Raw genomic sequence first — 23,672 nt, forward strand, 5'->3', positions numbered from 1 at the left:
ATTCCCCAAAGTCTCCTTTTAAGGAAGGAGAGCTCCCTAATTGCTCCAGGCTTTGTAGGACCTAGGTGAAAGTTGATGTGTGTGGGGCTTTTTTGCTTTTATCTTTTAGGAAGAAGGTGGAATAGCGATTATGTTTGGTCACATGCTTGGTGCTTACTCAACATGTTGTATTTGGGATGGTTTATTCTTTAGGAAAAGAAAAAAGTACTAATTATAGAGGCCTCTCAGAAATAGAAGGAGTTAGAAATGAAATCTGATGAGACAAATCGAAACTTCTCTTTGTTATTTTTTTTTCTTTTGGACTGATTTACTAAAATGAAGATATAGAAGGCAGAATCCATTGCAACAGTTCTATGAATTTAGTTAAAAATCCAATCTAGTCCGACTTACCTACAATTCTTACTCTGATTCATGTACTTTCTTTGTCAAGGCAAGGAAAATATAGGGTTTTTGAAAGTATAAAGATTTTGACATGTGTCCTAGTGCCTAAAGAGAGGTAATGGGTTGATTGAGTTTTTCTGGAGTGACTTGCTCAAAGCCATTCTTAATAAGGGGCAGCTAGATGGTGAAGTAGAGTGTCAGGCCTGGAGTCAGGAGGACCTGAGTTCAAATCCGGCCTCAGACATTTACTATGTGAACCTGGTCAAGTCACTTAATCCAGTTTGCCTTAGTTTCCTCATTTGTAAAATGAGTTGGAGAAGGGAAAGGTAGTATCTTCGCCAAGAAAACCCCAAATGGGGTCACAAAGAGTCACATACAACTAACAAACAACTGAACAACAATATTTCAGTAGATGAGGACTATAGTGAGAATTCATCATCAGCCTTAAAGCCTTGTAACAATGGCAATTGTTATCCGATATAGGTCCTTGTTACCTAAATGTGAATTATAACAAATTCTAGGATCCCTTGCTATACTAAGTCAATAACAGTGGTTCCTAACCTTTTTTGAGTATGAACTCCCCTGAACTACCTTTCAGAAGGTAGAAATACCCTCCTACTCCTGTAGGCTCTCCCTCTGATTGTCTGGTTCCTCCCAGAACCTCAGTTTTCAGGAGGAGGCCCAGGCCAAACCAATCTTCATTCTTCTCCTGGATGCCCTAGGCATGACTCATCTTCACAAGACTTTCTTTCCCCAGCCCTGAGTTGCTACCTCTCCTTCCCCCTCCTAGCTTTTCAATTTCCTTGTATTAGTCTCCTCTCCACATTAGAATGCAAGCTCCTTGAAGCAGGGAGTGTCTACCTTTCTGTTTTCATTTGTATTCCTAGGCTTAGCGGCCAGACTTACAGAAAGCCCTTAATTAATGCTTATTGATTGATTGTTCCAGCCTACTGATTGATTCCTAAATCCAGCATCTCCTAGACTTCCCATCAGTAGCCAGGAGTATATAATGAAAGTGGGGACATAAGGCAGCAGACTCACACGAAAAGATAGCCAAGGACTTACATACTCCACATTCTGGGCAAATTCTGGACAGACTCGCCAAAAAAGGGATCTTTGAACATAGGTCAGAGCAGGAAGGAGTCTTGGAGGCCTAGCCCCTCATTTTACAGAGGACATAGTAGAGGCACAGAAAGGAGAGGTGACTTGCCCCAAGTCAGTGGAGCGGTAAGTGATAGAGCCAGCACTTGGACCTAGATCACAGGATTGTAGATCTTAGGATCATAGATTTAGAGCTGGAAGGCTGTTTAGCCTAACTCTCTCATTTTATAGGTAAGGAAAACTAAAAGTCTAAGTGATTTATCCAGGGTCATGCAGGATCATTTCATTTTCAGTCTAAAGAGCCTTTCACTAAAGGTACGTGGCCTTCCTCTATGCCATGTGAACTTCAGCCAAGACCTTTCACCTGTAGTGTCTTCGTTGCTTCATTTGCCAAACAGTGCTGTGATACCTCCCTTGTGTGTGGGACGAATGAGAACTGGAGTGAGTCAGTCCAGAGGGAGGTGATCAGGCTGGCGATGGGATTTCGAGCCCTGCCACAAGATTATCAGTTGAAGGAAATGTTATTTTTATCCTGGGGAAGAGAAGACTTATGGGATGAAGGAAGAAAATCACTGTCTTGTAGGATTTGAAGCACTGCCTTGTGGAGAACAGATTAGGCTTTCTTTTTAAAAATTTTATTCTGAATTTAACTAATGCCAAATTAAAAAAAAATCCATTGTACGTAATAGAACAGAAAAAGAGGAATATTCTGTACAGTTTACTTTTCTTTTCAGATATATAATAAATTCAACATATAACTTTCAAAGTTATCTTGCTTGTCCATGATTCTTTCTGGCCTTCTGTTCTCTCCCATTCATTTTTTTAAAAAAATTTTCAATAACTCTTTTTTCCCTACCTTATCCCAACCTCATTCTATCCCCCTCATACTGAAAAAGGCAAAGCAAAGCAAAACCCTTGTAACAAATGTGCATAGTTAAGCAAAACTAATTCTCACATTGGCCATTTCTGAAAACATCTGTCATTCCGCATCTTGAGTCTAGTACCCCTCTGCCAGGAGGTGGGTAGCATGCTTTATCATCAGTTCTCTGGAAACATGGCTGGTTATTGAATTGTTCAGAATTCTCAAGTCTTTCAGAGTTGTTTTTCTTTATAATGATGTGATTCTAGAAATGGTCTTCCTGGTTATGGGCACTTAACACTGTATCAGTTGACACAACGAGTCTTCCCAGGTTTCTCTGTAACCACAAGGGATGATTAAATCTTCCACTTGATCCCAGAAGACAACTGGGAACAAAGAGTGGAAATTGCAAAGAGGCAGATTTCAGTTTCCTAACAGAACGGTCCGAAAGTGGAATGCATTGCCTTTGGAGGAAGTGAATTCCCATCGCAGGAGGTTTCCAGGTGGAGATTGGATGATCATGCGCTGGGGATGGTGTAGAATAGGCGTTCTCAGACCAGATGCCCTTATTATCTTCGATTTCTGACATTCTGTCTTTTCCTACTACGTCGGGCTTCCTCTCCTCCCAGCTCCCTGTGACTATTGCTTGTATATAGCACAGTTTCTTGGGATCATAGATTGAAAACTAGAAAGGACATTAGATTTGATCCAGTCCAACCCTCCTGTTTTATCGAAGTAAATAAGACCCATGAGGAGATTAATAACTTCCCCAAAGTCGCAGAAATGGGAAGTGGGAGAGAGACAGGATTTGAATCCAGCTTCAGCATCTTGATCCAAACTTTTTTCCTCTCTTCCAAGCTGCCTCGGGATAACTTTTTTGGTCTAAACGAGGCAGTATTAACTTGCCTGGGCGGTTTCGGGGAACTAAAAGAGCTAACGGATATGGGAGTGCTTGAGAAAGTCTAATGCTTATGCAAATTTAAGTTAATTCGACGTCTCGATTTGCCTGAGGTGGTGGGGGAGGGGGGTAAGAGAAAGCAGTTGAAGTTATTTCGTGTTCGCTCAGGGGCGGAGGGAAAAGGGAAGAGAGGGAGCCTTTAAGGGAGGAGGCGGGGGAGTGGGAGTGGGTGTGGGAGGAGCCAGGGGCTGGGGCAGGTGGAGGGAGGCGGGGGCACGCGGCCTGCGGGGCGGGCTGGGAGGCGGAGCCGGGCCGGAGCCCCCGCCCGTGCCGAGCTGGAGCCGGAGTCGGAGCTAGGCTGGAGGCTGCTCTGCTCCTTGCGGAGTCCGCATCTCGGGGCGCCTGGGTGCGCTGGCTGCCTCGTGCGCCGCCAGGTGCGCCTCCTGCCCCCACGCCCACTCGCGCCCCACCAGGAGCCGGCAGCCCCCATGCTGAGTACGCGCGCGGGCTGAACCGCGTCCCCCGGAGCTGCCCTGGAGATGAGGAGGAGGTGCCTTCAGCCCCTGCGCCCCCAGCCTCGCCCCTGGTAAGGAACGCCCCCGCTTGGCACGTGGCCCGCTTGGCTGGGGGGGAACGCCGGCTCTTTGGCCCGGGCGGGTGCCGGGAGGTTGTGCGTGAGTGTCCCGGGCCAGGCTGGTGACGCCTGCTGGACGCCTGGGGCCTCGGAACGGCTGGGAGTCACTCTTTGAGCCTTCCTCCCACGAATCCAGGTGTTGCAATCGGGAGCGGGGGTGGTGACGGAGAGAGCCCCCGGCCTGGGAGCCCCAGCTCTGCCACAGATCTTCGTGCTGAAAGAGACAGTAGAGATCGTTTAGTCCAACCCCTTCGTTTTACAGATGGGGAAACTGAGGTCCCGAGAGGGAACGCAAATTGCCTACTTACTCGCTAGTCACAGAACCCAGACTCTGGTAAGGATCCAGGTCCTCTGACATCTCTGCTCTTTCCGCCATACAACATTGTTTCTCTTTATTATGTGATCTTAGGCAAGTCATTTCTCCTCTATGAGTCTCACTTTCCTTATGTTACGTAGGAATAATGATACTTAGATTTCCTCTCACAGGGTTGTAGTGAAGAAGATGCTTTGTTAGCTCCAAAGTGCTGTAAGTCCATCTTTCCTTTGTACATTAAGTTTATAAAATGGGCTCACTAAAGTCCACTTATGTAGAGCAAGTATGATTATCCCCATTTTATTTTATTTTTTTTAGGCAATTGGGGTTAAGTGACTTGCCCAGGGTCACATAGCTAATGTCAAGCGTTTGGTCTGAGGCCAGATTTGAACTCAGGTCCTCCTGACTTCAGGGCTCTATCCACTGTGCCACCTAGCTGCCCCAGTTGTCCCCATTTTACAGATGAAAAAATGAAGGCTTAAGGAAATAGCGACTACAGAGAGACTCGGGTAGTGGCTTGCCCAGGAGCAGTCTGCCAATGAGCTTTAGGTCTCCTGGACCCAGGGCTCCTGTGCTCTTTCCATGACCCCAGAAAGCCTAGAAATGTGAGTTAGTAATGTTAGTCTCATCTGGTGAATAAGTTCTGCCCTATCTTCCTCACAGGGTTGTGAGGTAAGCTACAGAACGGCAGCTCTTATTATCAATTTTCTCATTTGTCAAATGAGGGTGGGAACATTTGGACCAGGCAAGGCTTAATTGTAGGGTTTTCATGCCAGACAAAACTGTAAGGAACTTGGAGCTGGGAGGAACTGGAGTTTTCCAACTGAGATCCAGACATCCCCAGAAGGATTGTTTATGACCTTGGCTAGGGAGTCCATATGGGTGGGATCAGAGTTTGAATCTCAGTTCTGCTCCCTGCCGAATCTCTTTGCCTCCAGAACCTCAGTTTGCTTATCTGTAAAATGAGGGCATTGAACCGGGTTTAGTTCAACCCAAATGTTTATTAAAGCTGCTGCTCTGGGCAAAGAGCATTGTGCTCGGCCTGGGGATGTAAAGGCAAAAAGCAGACAGCTTCTACCCCTCCTAATCCATTGGCAGAAATGTAATTTGTATACAAATATATAGATACAAGGTAACTTGAGGACAGAGAAAGCACTAACTGAAGATGCTAAATGGCTTTTTACATGCCATTTGGATGGGCATTAGTTTACTAATGTGGTCAATGGACCAAATAAAACTGGATATTATTATTATTTTTTAACTCAGAACAATTCATTTTCTTTCTTTTTAAAACTTGATGCCTTTTGTTTTTATAGCTTCTCTTTTCCCTCCACCCACCCACCCCCACTTCCCCAGCAAACCATCTCTTGTAACAAAGACAGATGAAAAGTTAAAAGAAGGGTGGGGGGAGAAGAGTAGCAACATATTTCTTTTCAGTCTTTCAGATGAACTTGGTAGTGTAACCCTTGCCCTTTTGGAGTTGTGTTGCTCCTGAATTTCCCACCTTCAAATAGGATCAGGGATGACAAGGCTATTTAGGCTGTCTTTCAGATCTTCTCTAAGTCCCTTCTCTTACTGCCTGGATCTGTGAACTGGGATTTGGCCCAAAGAAAAGCGTGGCTTATTTAGGGGAGGCCCAGGGAGTTGGCAGTTGAAGTGTTTGGTCTCTTTTGAAACCAATTGCGGAAACTATGCCCTTGGCTTGCGTGTCTCATCAAAATAGGCAATAATGACATCTTTATGTGGCACCTGGAAGAAGTTCAAAGGGTTTTTCCACGACCAGCACCCCTTACTCCACGCCCTCCCAGCCAAGAGCCTAGGTTTGAGGAGAGAATATTAAGTAGTTTGTGCTATGATCTTGCTGAGTTTTTGTTAGGAAAAATACTTTGGGGTTGCTGAGTTTTTGTTAGGAAAAATACTTTGGGGCTGCTGAGTTTTTGTTAGGAAAATGCTTTGGGTCTGCTGAGTTTTTGTTAGGAAAAAAATAGTGGGTGAAACTTTTGAAAGTATTGCTGCAGATACTGCCTGTATACCCCGATGTGGGAACCAATAGTGTTCCAAAAGTTTGTTTGTAAGTCAATTGTTTGGAACTTGGACCACAATTCCCCTAGCAACAGAATTTGGAGCCATGGCTGTAGTCCCAGGGCAGCCCACAAAAGCCCATTTTATTCCCAGTGTAGCTGAATTCTACTGAGATGTGAGTTTTGGAAGTAGAATGCTGTTGCAATAAAAGGGGGGGGGAGGTGTCTCTTCCCCTTTTTTAAAGCTAAGATTGATAGTAGTTTGGCTTCTAGCACTTAGCACAGTGCCTGGCACATAGTAGGCACTTAATAAATGTTTATTGACTGACTGACTCCCAACTTGTGCTGTGGTGCTACCCTCAGTCCCCCAACATTAGTATTTTCTGCTCCTGCCCAGTCTAGCTGCCTACTAAAGTGTTCTCTGTTAGGTAATTGCCATACCTCAGTTCTCTCCTGATCAGATCCCTGAGGCAAACAGGGTTAAGTGACTTGCCCAGGGTCACACAGCTAGTAAATTCCTGAGACTGGATTTGAACTCAGGAAGATGAGTCTTCCTGACTCCAGGCCTGGCACACTATCCACTGTATGCCCTAGCTGCCCATGGTAGGGTGCTAGAGAAAGTGAAAAGCACCTAGTATTCTTCCTCAAAGGGAGAGACAGGAGATGGCATGTGATAGGATCTCAGCTAAGTTATTGGTTTATAGGATATGGTTGGAAGGGACCTTAAGAATACTACATAATGCTGATATTTCATAGTTGGCACAAGAGAAGGCTTAGAGGATCATAGATTTAGTGTTAGAGGCCATCTAGTGCAACACTGTTCTGATCTAGATATGGAAACTGCAGCTGAGAGAGGCTGATTTGCCCCAAGTCATGCCGAAACAGTAATGATATGAATCCAGGTACTCAGACTCCAAGTCTATAGCTCTTTGTAGCTAATGTCAGAGGTTTAGCAAGAAGCCTAGGTTCTGTGGCTGACTCTTAGCTTCCAAGAGAACATTCCGTATTTCATAAAGGAAACAAATTTATAGACTTTTGTTCAGACATAGATATTGGAGAGGATAGAATACATAATCAGGTGGAATTTTAGCATTTAACAAGCTTTGTCACCTTGGGAAAAATCAGTTTCCCTCTCCAAGCCCCAGTTCCCTCATCTGTAAAATGGGGACACTTGCATTACCTGCCCCACAAGAATGTCCTGAGGAAAGAACATTGCTAACTCCTATTTACACAGTTGCTTCCCAGAGTGAGAGCTGTGGGGGCCATGCTGGAAGCCAGGCTGATGGTTTGGGCAGGGCCAGGGCACTGGTGGCACTTGCCATCTCCTGCCTCTCCCTTTGAGGAAGAATACTAGGTGCTTTTGACTTTCTCTAGCACTCTACCATGGGCAGTTAGGGGGTGCAGTGGATAGTGTGCCAGGCCTGGAGTCAGGAAGACTTATCTTCCCGAGTTCAAATCTGGTGTCAGGTACTTACTAGCTGTGTGACCCTGGGCAAGTCACTTCACCCTGTTTGCCTGAGTTTCCTTATCTGTAAAATAATCCGAAGCAAAAAATGGCAAACCACTTCAGTATCTTTGCCAAGAAAACCCCAAATGGGGTCATGAAGAGTTGGACAGGACTAAAAATGATTGAACAACTATTATATTTCAGGCATTGTACTAAGCTCTGGATACAAAGCAAGGCAAAAATGGTCACTGCCTTCAAGGAACTTACAGTATAATGACGGGGAGAACATACAAGCAGTGATGTATAAACAACATATATATAGGATAAACTGAAGATAATCTCAGAAGGAAGGCATTAATTAGCATTAAGGGGGACCAAGAAATAGTGTATTATTACTCCCAATTTGCAGATGAAGAAACTGGGATTTAGTGCAGTGGAAAGGTTCCCAACCTAGGGTAAATGTACCTCCAAGCAGTGCAAGAATTCTGCCAAAGGGGAATGGAGAATATTTTGTAGATAACTATATTATTCTATTGAAATATTCTAGAAGTAGTGCTGGTGGGGGGAAAAAAAGCTATATACTGAATAGTTTTCCTTGTGAAAAATTATTCTCTATTTCTTGTGTGCACATACCTGGTAAATTCTAGAATTTTTTCATATTGAACAGGGGGTACAGGAAGGCTTACTGGGACTGAGAAAAGGTCTGTAACTCCTGGAATGGAATCCCTAGTTCATCTACATTAGCTGAGTGGCTTCAGGGCAAGTCAAAACCTGGATCTTTGTTTCCTTATCTATAAAGTGAGGGGATTGGATTAGGTATTAGGTAAAATCTAAGGTCTCTTTCAACTGTCCTATGACTTGCCCACATTGCTAGTTAAATGCTGAACCCAAAGTTGGGATTGTTCAGAGGCTGTCGATAAGCACCTACTATGTGCCAGTATACCTACTATTATGCTAAGAGGTGGAGATACAAAGAAAGACAAAAACAGCCAGGTGACAGAGTAGATAGAGCATCAGGCCAGAAGTAATGAAGACTCATTTTCCTGAGTTCAAATCTGGCCTCAGATAGTTACTAGCTGTGTGACCCTGGGCACATCACTTAACTCTGTTTGTCCCAGTTCCTCATCTATCAAATGAGCTGGAGAAGGAAATGGCAAACCACTTCAGTATCTGCCAAGAAAACCCCAGATCTGGGCACAACTGAACAACAATATTCTAGGAGCTCACAATCTAATGGGGGAGATGGTATGAATTTAAACTCTGTACAAACAAGCTGTATACAGAATAAATAGGAAGTAATCAAAGGAAAGCACTGAAATTAAGAGGACTTGAGAAGGTGGAATTTTAGCTGGGACTTGAAGGAAGCCAAGGAATTAAGGAGGTGGAGTTGAGGAGGGAGAATATTCCGGACATGGGGGATGGCCAGTGAAAATGCTAGAAGCAGAATGATGGAGTGTCTTGTTCTAGAAAGATCAAAGTGTTCCCGGATGGAAGACTATGGGGGTGGGTGGGAAGGAAGATGTTAGAAGACAGGAAAGGTGAAGACTAAGTTGTGAAGAGCTTTGAATGCCAGACAGGATTTTATATTTGGTTCTGTAGGTGATAGGGAGCCACTGGAGTTTATTGAGTAAGGGAGTGACATGGTTGGATTTACACTTTAGGAAAATCATTTTGGAGGCTGAATGGAGGATGTACTGGAGCAGGGTGGCTGTGTATCTGTGGTGGTCACAGACTCACTGGGGTGACTGGGATATGAGAGGAGAAGGAGATGAAGTTGATAGATGGATGAGATAGAGTAGATTGTAGGAGCAGTGGGTCGTTCATCACAGGGTGCTACCCTTAGTCCTTTGCTTCCTGGGTAATAGAGGATTTCACAGGCTAGTTGTGTGGGGGTGGGAGGGTACAGTGTTGGACTTTGCATTAATGGAGTTCTGCAGACCAGAAGGTGCCTGGAAGGCCCTTACTACCCTTTGGCTGAGCATGCAAGTGGAATCTTTTCATTATAGGCACTCTGATGTCCTTCTGAATATTCTCCAGATAGGGCATCTTGGTCCAATTATAATCTGGAATCTTGGAGGTTAGTCAAATTTCCTCATAATTTTGGGAGTTTTGTTTAGTGTGGTGGAATAAGCCCTAAAATTGTTTCAACTAAAGCCCCTTCTAGCTATAATAGTCTGGGACTCTGTAAGGTAATTTCATTAAAGGCAATCATTCTACATTGCCTGTACCTGAAGTTACCTACAGGTACAGGTACCTGTAACTTGATTGTTAACTTTCTGGCAGTTCTTTCTCTTCTCTACTCTAATAGAGTCCATTTGAGTTTTTTGGTTTTGTTTTAATATCCAGTGATGCAAAAAGCTTACCAAACTCTTTCTCCTGGTGGCCATTTTCCCCGGTTTTTTAGTCTATAGATGTTTTATTCATTGGTATGTCCTATTCCTGATGGTTTAACGATCACAGAGTTTCTATGAAGTCCGAATCCAGAGTCTTGTCCATATAAGTGGGCAGCCTGAAAATCTCCAGTGAGGGGGAAACTGCTTCCAGAGACAGCCAATTCCACTTTTGGAAACTAATTAATTGACAGGAAGTTTCCCCTTGTAGCAAGCCTAAATCTGCTTCTGCAACTTCCACTCACCCGTTGTTCCTGCTTCTGACCTCTGAGGTCAAACAGGGCAAATCGAATTCTTATTCTTCTAAGCAACAGTTTTTCAAATGCTTAGTTATTAAATTTCTCATGAGGTCATTGTCTCAATTCTCCTGGTTCTGTTTACTTCATTCTGCGTCAGTTCATACAGATCTTTCCAAACTCCTCTGGAATGTTCCTATTCATAATTTCTTATGGCATGATATTATGTTAATGCACAACAGTTTATTCAGTCATCCTCCAATTGATGGACACCAGTTTTGCTTCTATTTCTTTGCTACTATGAAAAAAAATGCTGTTATAAATATTTTTGTATATATAGGATGTTTCTTTTAAGTGCTTAACCTTCTTGGGATGTATGCCTAGTAGTGGTATCATTGGGTCAAAGGGTATGTACAATTTAGTGACTTTTCTGGTATAATTCCAAACTTTTCCAGAATGGTTGGATCAGTTCATGGCTTTACTGAGAATACATTAGTCTTCGTTTCATCTATAGCCCTTCCAATACCTTGTCTTTTGTTACCTTTGACAATTTGATTACTGTGATGTAAAATCTCAGACTTTAAAAATTTTATATTTCTCATATCATTAATGATTTGTAGCTTTCTTTTATATGGTTGTTAAGAAATTGCATTTCTTTTGAAAACTGCCTAGTCATATCCTTTTCCCACTTTTCCTTTGTCCTTCATTCTCCAAGACACATCCAATGACATCATGAGCGTGATGTCTTGACTTGCTCATGAACTGGATTTAAGGGAGGCAGAGCTGCACAAACTTGTCAGCGTCATTCTCTCCTCCAGTATCATTGAAGTCCAGTGGCAAGACAAAAGTCCAGATGACTCGCATGGCCCAGGATGCAGTGGGTGACCTTGACCTTTCTAAATTAAGGTCTTTCCCAGGTCTCAGTTTGCCTGAGGCAATGCCCATTCAATGACTAAGGGCAAGGTAAGAATTGAGACAAGAAGATGTAGGGGAATGGTTCTTGTTCTGAATTCCCTATATATCTTGGGTATCAGATCTTTATTAGAAGTATTTGCTATACTTTCCCCCAAATAACTGCAAGTTATCCTCTTCTAGTTGCATTGATTTTATTCATGCAAAAACTTTAATTTGACTGCCAGACAGTTTACTAAGTATTCACAACGATTTGGAAACCTCTGTTGGAAGAAACCATGGTAGGTAAGAAGGAAAAAAAATCAATCCACATGAACTGCTATTCATAATCAGTTTTATTTTAATTTAGTTTTTGCTTTTAAGTAGGAAGGCATGTTGAGTATGATCTGCTTTGACTTTGGTCTCTTTTTTTTTTTGTGAGGCATTTGGGATTAAGTGACTTGCCCAGGGTCACACAGCTAGTGTCGTATGTCTGAGAGTGGATTTGAAGTGTTCTTCAGACTCCACGACCAGAGCTCTATGCACTGCGCCACCTAACTGCCCCAGTTGGTCTCTTTTAAGATGCTTTCCAGAGTATCTGATGTATCCCAGGTTGTTCTGGAACTGAAGTTTTACAAGGGTCACCTCTCACCCCTTCAAACATCACTCCCTTTATTTTTCTACTATGTTGCTGTAAGAGTCGAATGCTCTACTGTATGTGAAGTACCTTGTAAAGTGTTTTGTAAATGCTAATTTTTATTTGTTTGTAACTATGCCTTAAGAATTCTATAAAAATAGGCTTTAAAAAAACTTTAATTTGAAAGAATAAAAATTGTTTTTCATCTTTCATCATCACTTTCATCCCTTATTCAGTTAAGAATTTCTCCTTCAAGTATAGCTGTGCAAAGTACCTCCTTCCATTCTCTAATTTTTTAAAATAATTTGACCCTTAGTTTTTATTTAGGTCATATATCCATTTGGATCTTCTTGTAGGATATGGTGTAAGATCATTCAGTAGTTCCTGATACATGTAACTGTATTGTCAGGGAGCCCACATCTCTTCTTACTCACAGGGATATAATGTGTCTTTGTCAGATACTTTACTGAAATTAAGGACCTTATATTTATAGAGTTCCTGTCATCTACAAATCTAGCAACCCTGTCCCCCCACAAAAAAAGGAAACAAGGTTAGTCTGGCATGACCTGTGGATGATGAAGCCATGTTGCCTCTTTGTGATTAGTTCCTTTTTTGAGATGTTCACTAAACATCTAAACTTTTATAATACGTTATGGGATTTTTTGTCAAGAGTTAACATCAAGTTCACTGACCTAAACCCTATAGCCCAGGTGTCATACACAGAGAAAGAGGCATGTAGCTCGTGAGTGCAGCCCAACCAGATGAAAATATAATTGGGAAATAGTTAACAAAATAAATAAGAATACTACAAAACATAAATAACATTACATTTTAAAACTTAGACAACATGCTGGCGTGTGGATCTTTATGTACCAATTAGTAGCATGGTTTCTACTTGAGTTTGACACTAGTGCTTTGTAGACTTAAGTTGCTTTGATCTTTTTAAAAACCATTTGCCCTTCTCCAATTCTGGGCACCTCTCCCATTTGCCACTGTCTTTTAAAGATCATTGACAGTAAGTCCAGAGTCACATCTGTCAATTCTTTCCATCTTCCAGGATGTAGTTCATTTAGGACTGATGATTTGAAGTCATTGAGGTAATGTGAGTGTTCATTGTCTCCTTTGATTCCAACTCTGTATTAACCATCTTTGTTATGTTCTTATCAGGTCAGTGATAGTTTTTCATAGAAAAGAAAACAAAAGCAAAATAGGAATCGAGTAGTTCTGCCCTTTTTCCAGTGTCTTTTATTCTCTATTTTTTATTTTCACTCCTTCCCCAAATGTAATTAGTTGTCATGTCTCCTTGATTCTTCCTGCCTTCACAGTATCTCTTACGTGCCCCCTTTTTTCCCACTTACAAGCATACCACTGATGTCCTCATAACCCCTTTTCCTGGATTCTGGCAGTTGCCTTCTAAATAGTCTCCATGCCTCTCATCTTTCCTCTTTCTAGACTATTTTCCATATAGCTGCCAAGTTGATTTTTCTGAAACACATGTCTGACCATGTCACTCCCTTTCTCAAGACCCTCCATTGGTTTGATTCTGACTTAATATTAGTATTCTTATAGTCAGAGCTATTCAATAGTAGAATGAGCTCCCTTTCAATGGGAGTGTTCAAGCAGAGGCTGGTTGGACATCTGCTTGGGATAGTAATAGCTATAATTATATCTTTAAAATATTCAGGAAAACAATATGTAAATTTTGAGATTGGTTACTGTTACCTATTACTTAATTAGCCCCTTGGGCTTGCTCATAGTAGTAGTAGTAGGGTAGGTATTACTATCCATTTTTTTTTCTATTTTAATAGTATTTTATTTTTTTCCCCAATGACATGTCAAGACAATTTTTAGCATTCATTTTTACAAGATTTTGAATTCCAAATTTTTCTCCCTCTCTCCCTCCTTTCCCCTACTCTGAAAATGGTAGGCAATTTGATATAGGTTACATGTGCTATCATGTAAAACATATTTCCCTATTAGTCACAGTTGTGAAAGAAGAAACAGAACAAAAGGGAAAAAAACAAACAAAAAAAAACAAAGAAAGGGAAAATAGTATACTTCAATCTGCGATAGCTTCTGCCATCATGAGTCTTTTAGAATTGTCTTAGATCATTGTATTCCGAGGAAGAGCTAAGTCAATCATAGTTGATCATCACACAATGTTACTTGTACTGTGTACCATGTTCTACTGGTTCTGCTCACTTCACTTTGCACCAGTTCGTACAAGTCTTTCCTGGTTTTTCTGAAATCTGCCTGTTATCATTTCTTATCGAACAACAGTATTCCATTACACTCATACCATAGCTTGTTCAGCCATTTCTCAATTGATGGGCATCCCCTAAGTTTCCAATATTTTGCCACCATGAAAAGGTTGCTATAAATATTTTTGCACATGTAGCTTTTCTCTTTTTTATGATCTCTTTGGGATACAGACCTAGTAGTGGTATCGATGGATCAAAGGGTATGCAGTTTCATTGCTCTTTGGACATAGTTCCAAATTGCTTTCCAGAATGGTTGGATAAGTTTACAATTCCACCAACAGCACATTAGTGTCCCAATTTTCCCACATCCTCTCCAACATTTATCATTTTCCTTTTTTTGTCACGTTAGCCAATCTGATAGGTGTGAGGTGTTACCTCAAAGTTATTAGTTTGCATTTTTCTAATCAAAAGTTATTTACTGAACTTCATATGCCTATAGATAGCTTTGATTTCTTCATCTGAAAACTGTCTGTTCATATCCTTTGACCATTTATCTGTATTCTTTTTCTCTACTTATTTGAGAAATGAGGCCTTTCAGAGACACTTGCTATAAAGACTGTTTTCCAGCTTTTTGCTTTCCTTCTAATCTTGCTTACGTTGGTTTTGTTTGTACAAAAGCTTTTTATTTTAATGCAGTCAAAATTATCTACTTTACATAATGCCTATAACTCACTTAACTTCTCCTTTAAGAATTTGGATGCTATACCATTTGGTGCATGTATGTTTAGTATTGATATTGCTTCATTGTCTATGGTACCTTTTAGCAAAATGTAGTTTCCTTCCTTATCTCTTTTTTTTTCCTTTTACTTTGCCTGAGATCAGTATTGCTACCCCTGCTTTTTTTTTTTTAATTCAGCTGAAGCATTCTGTTCCAGCACTTTACCTTTACTCTGTGTGTCTCTTTGCTTCAGGTTGTGTTTCATGTAAACAACATATCATAGGATTTTAGTTTTTGATCCACTGTTATCCGCTTCTGTTTTATGGGAGAGTTCATCACATTCACATTCACAGTTATGTTTACTGTGTATTTCCCTACATCCTATTTTTCCTCCTGTTTGTCCTCTCTCTCCCTTTACCCTTTCCCTCCTCATCAGTGTTTTGCTTCTGACTACCACCTTTCCCAATCTTCCCTCCCTTCTGTCAGTTTGTCTCCCCCCCTCTTTACTTAATCTCCTCCTTTCCTACTTCTCTGTCGGTTAAGATAGATTTCTATATTCAACTGGTTGTCTATATTATTCCCTCTTTGAGCCAATACTGATGAGAGTAAGGTTCAAGCGATGCCCGTGGCCCATCCTCCCATCTTCCCCTCTACTGTAATATGTCTTTCGCACCTCTTTACATGAAATAATTTACCCCATTCCACCTCTCCCTTCCTTCTGTACCCAGTGTACTCCTCTTTCTCATCCCTTAATTATATCTTTATGTCATTACCTCAAATTCACCTTATACCCCTACTTTCTTCCTATCTATATTCCTTCTATTAGTGATACAATTTTTAAGAATTACAAATATCATCTTCCCATGTAGGCCTGTAAGCAGTTTAGCTCTATTGAATCCTTTATGTTTTCTTTTCCCTTTTTACCTGTGTTTATGTTTCTCTTGAGTCTTGATATTGGAAATCAAATTTTTTATTTAATTCTGGTTTTCTCCTTATGAAAGCTTGAATCCTTCTATTTCATTGAATGACTATTTTTCTCCTTGATGTATTATGATTAATATCGTCAGGTAAATGATTCTTGGTTGTAGTTCTAGCTCCTTTGCCTTCCAGAATATCATGTTCCATGACCTCTGATCTTTTCATGTTGCAGCTGCTAAATCCCATGTAGTCTAGATTATGTCTCCCAGATATTTGAATTGTTTCCGTCTGGCCACTTGTAGTATTTTTCCTTGACTTGATAGTTCTGAAATTTGGCTGTAATGCTCTTTGCAGTTTTTTTAAAAATTAATTTGTTTTTAGTTTTTAATATTCACTTCCATAAGATTTTGAGTTTTAAATTTTTCCCCCTCCCTCCTCTCCCCCTCCCCAAGATGGCATGCAGTCTGATATAGGCTCTACATATGCATTTACGTTAAACATATTTTCATATTAGTCATGTTATAAAGAAGAATCAGGACCAATGGGAAGAACCAGGAGAAAGAAGAAACAAAAACAAAACAACAACAAAAAAGTAGTATGCTTCAATTTGCATTCAGACTCCATAGTTCTTTCTCTGAATGTGGATAACATTTTCCATCATTAGTCTTTTGGAGTTGTCTTAGATCCTTGCATTGATGAGAAGAGCTAAGTCTATCAAGGTCAATCATCACACAATGTTGCTGTTATTGTGTACAACGTTCTCCTGGTTCTGCTCACTTCCCTCAGCATCAGTTCATATAAGTGTTTCCAGGTTTTTCTGAAGTCAAGCTGTTCATCATTTCTTATGGCACAATAGTATTCCATTACATTCATACACCACAACCTGTTCAGCCATTCCCCAATTGATGGGCATCCCCTCAATTTCCAATTCTTGGCCACCACAAAGAGTTGCTATAAATATTTTTGTACATGTGGGTTCTTTTCCCATTTTTATGATCTCTTTGGACTATGGAGTTTTTATTTTGGCATCTGTTTCCTGAGGTGATGAGTGGATTCTTTCAATGCCCATTTTGCCCACTGGTTCCAAGCTATCACATAGTTTTAGTTGAGAATTTTCTGTAAGATGCTGTCCAGGTCCTCCTTTTGATTATGGCTTTCAGGTAGTTCAGTGATCTGATATTGTCTCTCCTGGATCTATTTTCCAGGTCAGTTGTTTTTCCCATTTTCTTCTGTTTTTTCACTCTTTTGAATTTGATTGATTCTTGATGTCTCACGGAGGCATTAGCTTCTACTTGCCCGATTCTAACTTTTAAGGAGTTATTTTCCTCTATTAGCTTTTGTACTTTCTTTTCTATTTGACCAATTGTACTTTTAAAGTTGTTTTCTTCAGTGGATTTTTGTATCTCTTGTTCCATTTCACCAGTTCTACTTTTTAAGCAGTTGTTTTCTTTTTCCAACCTATTTAGTCTTTTTTCATAGTTCTTTTGCATCACTCTCATTTCTGTTCCCAATTTTTCTTCAACCTCTCATATGATTTCTAATCTCCTTTTTGAGCTCTTCCATGAGTTCTTTCTGGGCTTGAGACCACTTCTCATTTCATGTTTGCCAATAGGTGTTTTGACATTGTTGTCCTCATCTGAGTTTATCTTTCCTGTCACCATAATAACTTTCTATGGTCAGATTCTTTTTATTATTTTTTTTTCATCTTTTTTGGTCTTTTTCCTTTCTTTTAAATTTGAGCTCTGCTAGAAGGGGCACTGTCTCAGGCTTCTTATGCCAGGGGCTGCAGGCCTTGGCTGTTTTCCTGGTGCTGCACTGATGTTGTCTCTATCTCCATTTTACAGAGGGGAAACTGAAGCTCAGATGGGTTGTTGCCTGGTGTCACATAGTGAGTTAATGGTGTGGTAACAAGGGCATGGAGGCAGCTATGGGGTGCCGTAGTGCTTAGAGTTGCTGGCATTGGACTCAGGAAGATCTTCCTGAGTTCAAATCCAGCCTCAGATGCCTACTAGCTATGTGACCCTGGGCAAGTTTCTTAGTTTCCTCAACTATAAAATAAGAATAATAACACCTACCTTTAAGGGTTATAGTGAGAATTAAATGAGGTACTATTTGTAAAGTGCTTACCACTGCCTGGCACGTAGTAGGTGCTACATAAATGTTTATTTCCCTTCCCCTTCTCTTTCCCTCTTAAGCCTAATCCCTTTCTCTTTGGAAAGTGTGCAAAAGGTCAAGAAGGAAAGCTTAAGCCCCAGAAAATGGATTAAAGGTGCTAACCTAATTTGGAGAAGTTAAGAAAATTGCCTTCCCCCATCCTCCCCTTAATCAGAGTAATGACCTGCCCTAGAGCTGCACCTGCCTTTTCTTGAAGAGGTTAGGGTATCCTCAGTAGGTGGAGATCCCTTTAATTTCTACTGGTCACTTATGACCAGCTTGGGGGTAATCCTTGAGAGAAGTGGTCATGGGCAATGGGTGGTTTTAGGACACTGATTTTCCTGTGGCTTTCCAAGGAAAAATTGAGGGACTTTTGTTCTGTTAGTTGAAACAGAATGTTAATTTCTAAACTGTGTAAGTGAAATAGGCTTTGTTGAAGATTCCTATAAATGTTACTTCAAAATGTTGTGTTACAGACATGTCTGAGGGCATAAGGTCACTCTGGTAATTTAGATATTTCTCTTTAAGCAGAACAATGTTTGAATTTAGATTAATGTTAAATTAGTAAAACTTGTTTCTAACAGATTTCTGCCTGTAACACAAAGTACAATACTATTTTTTTTTTCTTTGACAAGCCCATATGTCTGGACAGCAGTAGTCTCTGAAACTCTTCTGTCATAAAACACCCTTCATTAAAAACTAGTTTCCTCCAGCAGGTTTCACCACAATCAAAGCAGTCCTTAAAAAAGGGCAATGAATGGTGTGTGTGTGTGTGTGTGTGTGTGTGTGTGTGTGTGTGTGTGTCGCACGCACGCTCAGTGGGGTAGATGGGGAGTAGTTTCACTTCATGCCTTGGGTCTGTTTCCCCCTAGGAATGAGGAGGGGTTTTCCTGTCTATTTACTGTCTGAGTAGGCTATGTACCACTGGAGCCAGACTGGCTTTCTGGTTAAATTTCAGCGAAATATGTCCTTGAGTAATTTCAGGTATTAAAAAAACCTAACCCACAACCCAGAGTGAAGTTTGAAAAAAAGGCTAGTGCACGTTTGTTCTTGTGAAGATGTCTGTCTCTGTCTCAGTTTCTGTCTCTTGTCTCTCTGTCTCCCTCTCTCTCTATCTCTCTGTATCTCAATTTTTCTCTTTCCCTCTCTGGACCCCCCCTTCCTTCCTCTTTTCTCACCTTCCCTTGGCTGAAGAGGGAGGGAGGTGTTGACATTGCTGGTGGAAAGGGCCCTCCTGGATTTTGCTACTTAGCAGGACAGTGACGGGAATAGGTCATTTTACTGCTGATCCTATTTCCTCATCTACAAAGTCCCTAAGGATACCACCTCCCTGTCAGTTATTGTAAGATTCCAATGAGATAAGGCATGGAAGGGAATGTTAACTTTAAAGTCTTATGTTGGTCAGCTATTATTAATTAGAAGAGAGGAAACTTGGTGGAGTAGAAAGAGTACAGACCTTGTTAGGACAGCTGGGTTCTAATCTTGGCTCTTACACTTACTAACTAGCTGTGTGATTTTGGGCAAGTCAGCCTTTCTGAGCTTCAGTTCCCTGTAAAGCTGGGGTAATAATACTTGAAACTACCTACCTATCAGTATTATTATAATGGAAGTATCCAGTGAGCTATGAAGTGCCATTGAAGTGTGAGGTTTTTATTATTATTAATGACATTAGCACAAAGAAGACAGCCAGCGTTTAGAACAAGTTATTAACAGACAGAATCTCAGAATGGGAAAAATAACTCAGAACTGTGCCCATTTATACCTCAACAGAAATCACTTCTGTGACCTTCCGCAAGTAGCTTTCCAGCTGTGGTAAAGTGAAAAGAATACAGGCTTTGGAGTCAGAGGATCTGGGTTCAAATCCTGCCTCTAATGTTTATGTGACCTTGGTCTGGTCAATTAACTTCTGGGCCTCAGTTTCCTCATTTGTAAAATAAAGGAGCTGGACTATATGGCCTCTTACGGCCCCTTCCAGCTCTCAAGCTGTGATCCTATGAGTTTATCACCACTAGTAACCGCCCTAGGCAACTCCCTCCCCTTTTTTAAGGGCTCTAATTGTTGGAAAGATTTTCCTTTTTCAAACTTTCACTATTATCTCAGTTCTGCTTCTGTGGCCAAATAATACAAGTCTAGTCAAGTAGCCCTTCAGATACCTGAAGATAGATAGCTATGTTGTTCTCTGCCTACCATCTTGTCTTTTCTGGGCTAATATCCTCATGAGGAATGGTTTGGAATTTTACTTAAAAAAAAAAAGCTTAGGGAGGAACTTGGAGACTCGGAGGCTGGAGACCTAGACTGAGTCCCTGTCCTTCTCCTTATTAACCCTGTAAGCCCAGACCAGTTCCTTGTACTCAGCTCTTTCATCTATTTAGGATATGCCCCATTCTGTCTCTTACTGAGCTGTTTTGGTGGGGTACTGGATATAAAGTACTCTTTGTATTTTATGTATCCTATAATCCTATAAATGTAAGTTATTTCATCTAGACTCTTGGAGAGTTGAGCTGGAAGAATCATGGGACTGATTTCAGAGAACATTTTCACCCTTGTTCTTTCCTCACTTCAGTTGTATCTGCACATTCCCTCTCACCACCAGCTCCAATAATATGCCAGGTTCCCAGGGCCAAACCAAGGGTGTGTGTCCTGGCTCGGAGTTACCCCAGATACCTTCTTGGAGTGGCTTTCCTGTGTGTGGGTTATCTACCAATTCGTAGCCCAGATCTGTTAAAAGGCTTCAGAATATTGCTGATTGCCCATAGCTTGGAGGAACTTTAGCACTGTTCTAAATATCATGCTGATTGTAATCATTCACATTTATATAGTACTTTACAGTTACAAAGTGTTTTCCTATATTTTTTCTAGTATGCCATGGAAATAGCAGATCAAGGCTTTGCTCGTAGTCTGGGGCAAACAAGAAGAGAGGACCCTGGCCTTGTCCTTGGGATGCTTACAGCCTGGAGTAGACATGACTCATATCAGTGGAATGGAGGAAGAATGGGAAAGGATATAGAGAAGTTCTATCTGCCAGGAACTATAAGAACTACAATGGGTCAGAAGTGAGAGCTCACTGCAGGCTTTTTCAGAGTAGTTAGAAAACAGGGGTTGAGGATTTGCATCCTAGCTCAGCACATTATTTTTTGTGTGATGTTGGGAAGGTCACTTAATATGCTGGGCCTCAGTTTCCTCTGCTGTAACATGAGGGGGTTAGATGAAATGATCTCTATCCCTTTTAGTTCTTACATTTTGGGATTCTCACCCCAACGTCATCTGAACCTCAGTGTAACCCTCTTAGATGGGCAAGGAAAATAGTTGTACTCCCATTTTACAGATAAATAAAGTAAGGCTTAAAGCATTAAGGCTTAAACTGAAATGATTTAGGTTGTTAACCATTTTTTCCCACCTGCTTAATAGTATTTTATTTTTTCCAATTACATGTAAAGATAGTTTTCAACATTCACTTTTATAAGATTTTGAGTTTCAAATTTTTTTCTCCCTCACTCCCCAAGAAAAGCAATCCGATATAGGCTATACATGTACAATCATATTGAATGTATTTCCACTTTAATCATGTTGTGAAAGAAAAATCAGAGGAGAAGGGAAAAACCATGAGAAAGAAAATACGTTTTCCATCGTGAGTCTTTTGGAATTGTCTTAGATCATTGTATTGCTGAGAAGAGCCAAGTCTATCACAGTTAACCATTGCACAATATTGCTGTTACTGTGTACAATGTTGTCCTGGTTCTGCTCATTTCATTCAGCGTTGGTTAATCTAAGTGTTTGTAGGTTTTTCTGAAATCCACCTGCTCACCCTTTCTTATAGCACAGTAATATTCCATTACATTCATACACCATAACTTGTTCAGCCATTCCCAAATGGATGGGCATCCCCTCAATTTCCAATTCTTTGCCATCACAAAAAGAGCTGCTATAAATATTTTTGTACATATAGGTCTGTTAATCATTTTTTTTGTGCGTGTCATGGACCTCTCTGGAAATCTGGTAAAACCTATGGACCCTTTCTCAGAATAATGTTTTTAAATGCATAGAATAAAAATGCGTAGTAATACAAAAGAAACAAATTATATTGAAATAAAATGATCAAAATGTATTTAAAAAACAAACAAACAAGTTTATGGATCCCAGGTTAAGAACCCCTGTCATACAAGGCAGAAACATCACATGCATAACCTAGTTTAAGTCTCTTGTTTGGGCAGATGAAGAAGCTGTGCCTTGGAGAGTTCAAATGATTTGCTTAAGTTCCTCCAGCTAGAGGAGTTGGGATGAGAACTCATAGCTCCCGATGCCAAGCCCAGTGTTCTTTTGTCCAACACTGACATGGAACTACAGAGTTGGATGGGACTGCAAGGGCCATTTTGTACATCTAGATGGAACTTGAGCCTGGTTACTCTGTGTCTTGAAAGATGGACTAACACAGCCCTTTCCATACTGATCCACCCTTCTGACTTCCTTAATGCTGATTCAGGGGAAGAAGTGAATTCCTTGTTCCCCTTTTTTGAATTTTAGACATTTTAATAATAGTAATACCACTTTTCATTTATGTCTAGCTTAACATTTACACTGGCCCACCGCATTTTAGCTCTGTGGTAGGAAGAGCTGAGATTAATCATAGCATCATAGAATGTCACAGCTGTGAAGGGCCTTAGTGTTTGGTCTAAACCTCTCATTTTCTAGGCAAGGAAACTCAGGGCCTCAACAGGAGAAGGTGCTTGAATCCAGGTTTCCAGAAATGTCTGACCAATGGCCTTACTCCTCCATACTCAGACATTTACTGACTAGGAGACTAAGGCACTGTGGGTCAAGTGCCTGGTGAGTCATCAGGTGTTTAGTTGTATTTCCTGACCTAAACCATACTATGGACCCAGAAGAATATCTAAATTCTCTACTGTGGACACCTTCTGCCCTCTACATCTTCAGGAAGGTTGAGACTGGAACCTAACAGGAGGGAGCCAGGGATGAGGAGAAGGATGCTAGAGAAGAATGTTTGCCCTTGGACAGACATTGAAAATGGAAAATGGGCTGGATCCAGAGTTGAAAAAGAGGAAGAGATCAGGCTACATTGTCCTCTGGAAAGTGGGCTGTGCTTTTAACGACCCCAAGTTTCTCTTCAAAACAAAGGCTCCTCTTTTTTTTTTTTTTTAAAAAAAGAAACCGTATTCTCTGTTATGGCTACAAGGCAGGGAATACCATAGCCTTCAAAGAATTAAAGTTTAGGGTCACCCAAAGAGTAATGGAGACTTGGAAGGGGAAGCAGCATGGTATAGTGGAGATAGCATTGGCTCTGAAAAGGGTTCAAATCCCACCTCCTGAAGTTTACTACCTGTGTGACCTTGGACAGTAACCTGCTTGAGCCCCATTTTCCTCGTCCATGAGAGGGTGGGATTGGAGTAGATAGCCTTGGAGGTCCCAAACAAAGAATTTTGCAGGGGAAGTTGCAGGGGGGAGATCATCAGGGAATGTATGGCTGGGTAAGAGAGAGGTTAATGGATGGACAGCGCATGTATTCCAGTGCTATCCATGCAAGTCATAGGGAATGGTCAGGCACAGGTAGAATGCAGTTGCATCTTTAGAGGTAGTATCCACATCAGTGACATCTCAAATGCACTGAAATATTAAACTGGCTTTTAAGTTGTAAAGACTATCAGTAGTAAATGGTTGTCAACAAGTAAAAATTTCATACAAACTTATTTTGGTAGCAAAAAAAGTGGTAGCAATTTATGTCCTGACAATTGTTGAATGACTAAATAAATGATGGTATAGTAATGTAATAGAAAGTTATAGAGCTGTCAAATATAAACACTACAAGAAAATATAGAAAGACCTATATAGAGGTAGCTAAGTGGTGTGGTAGATAGAGT

General features: G+C 40.9%; 1 protein-coding gene across 2 annotated transcripts in view; it reads left to right on the plus strand.

Annotated features, from left to right (window-relative positions):
* The first annotated feature begins 3,732 nt into the window (after positions 1–3,732).
* The window catches only part of SH3BP2 (SH3 domain binding protein 2), a 110,859-nt gene continuing 90,919 nt past the window's right edge, over positions 3,733–23,672 (plus strand). The window contains exons 1-2 of one of the 2 annotated variants that reach the window (XM_027836087.1): positions 3,734–3,825; positions 4,136–4,207. The gene's annotated coding sequence lies outside the window, so the exon portion shown is untranslated. Of the gene's footprint in view, positions 3,826–4,135; positions 4,208–23,672 lie in introns of both variants that reach the window. The other variant, XM_027836086.1, reaches the window with a different exon arrangement.

Source organism: Vombatus ursinus, unplaced genomic scaffold (genome assembly GCF_900497805.2).
Source record: "Vombatus ursinus unplaced genomic scaffold, bare-nosed wombat genome assembly UNPS02014818.1, whole genome shotgun sequence".
Classification (NCBI taxonomy): Eukaryota; Metazoa; Chordata; class Mammalia; order Diprotodontia; family Vombatidae; genus Vombatus; species Vombatus ursinus.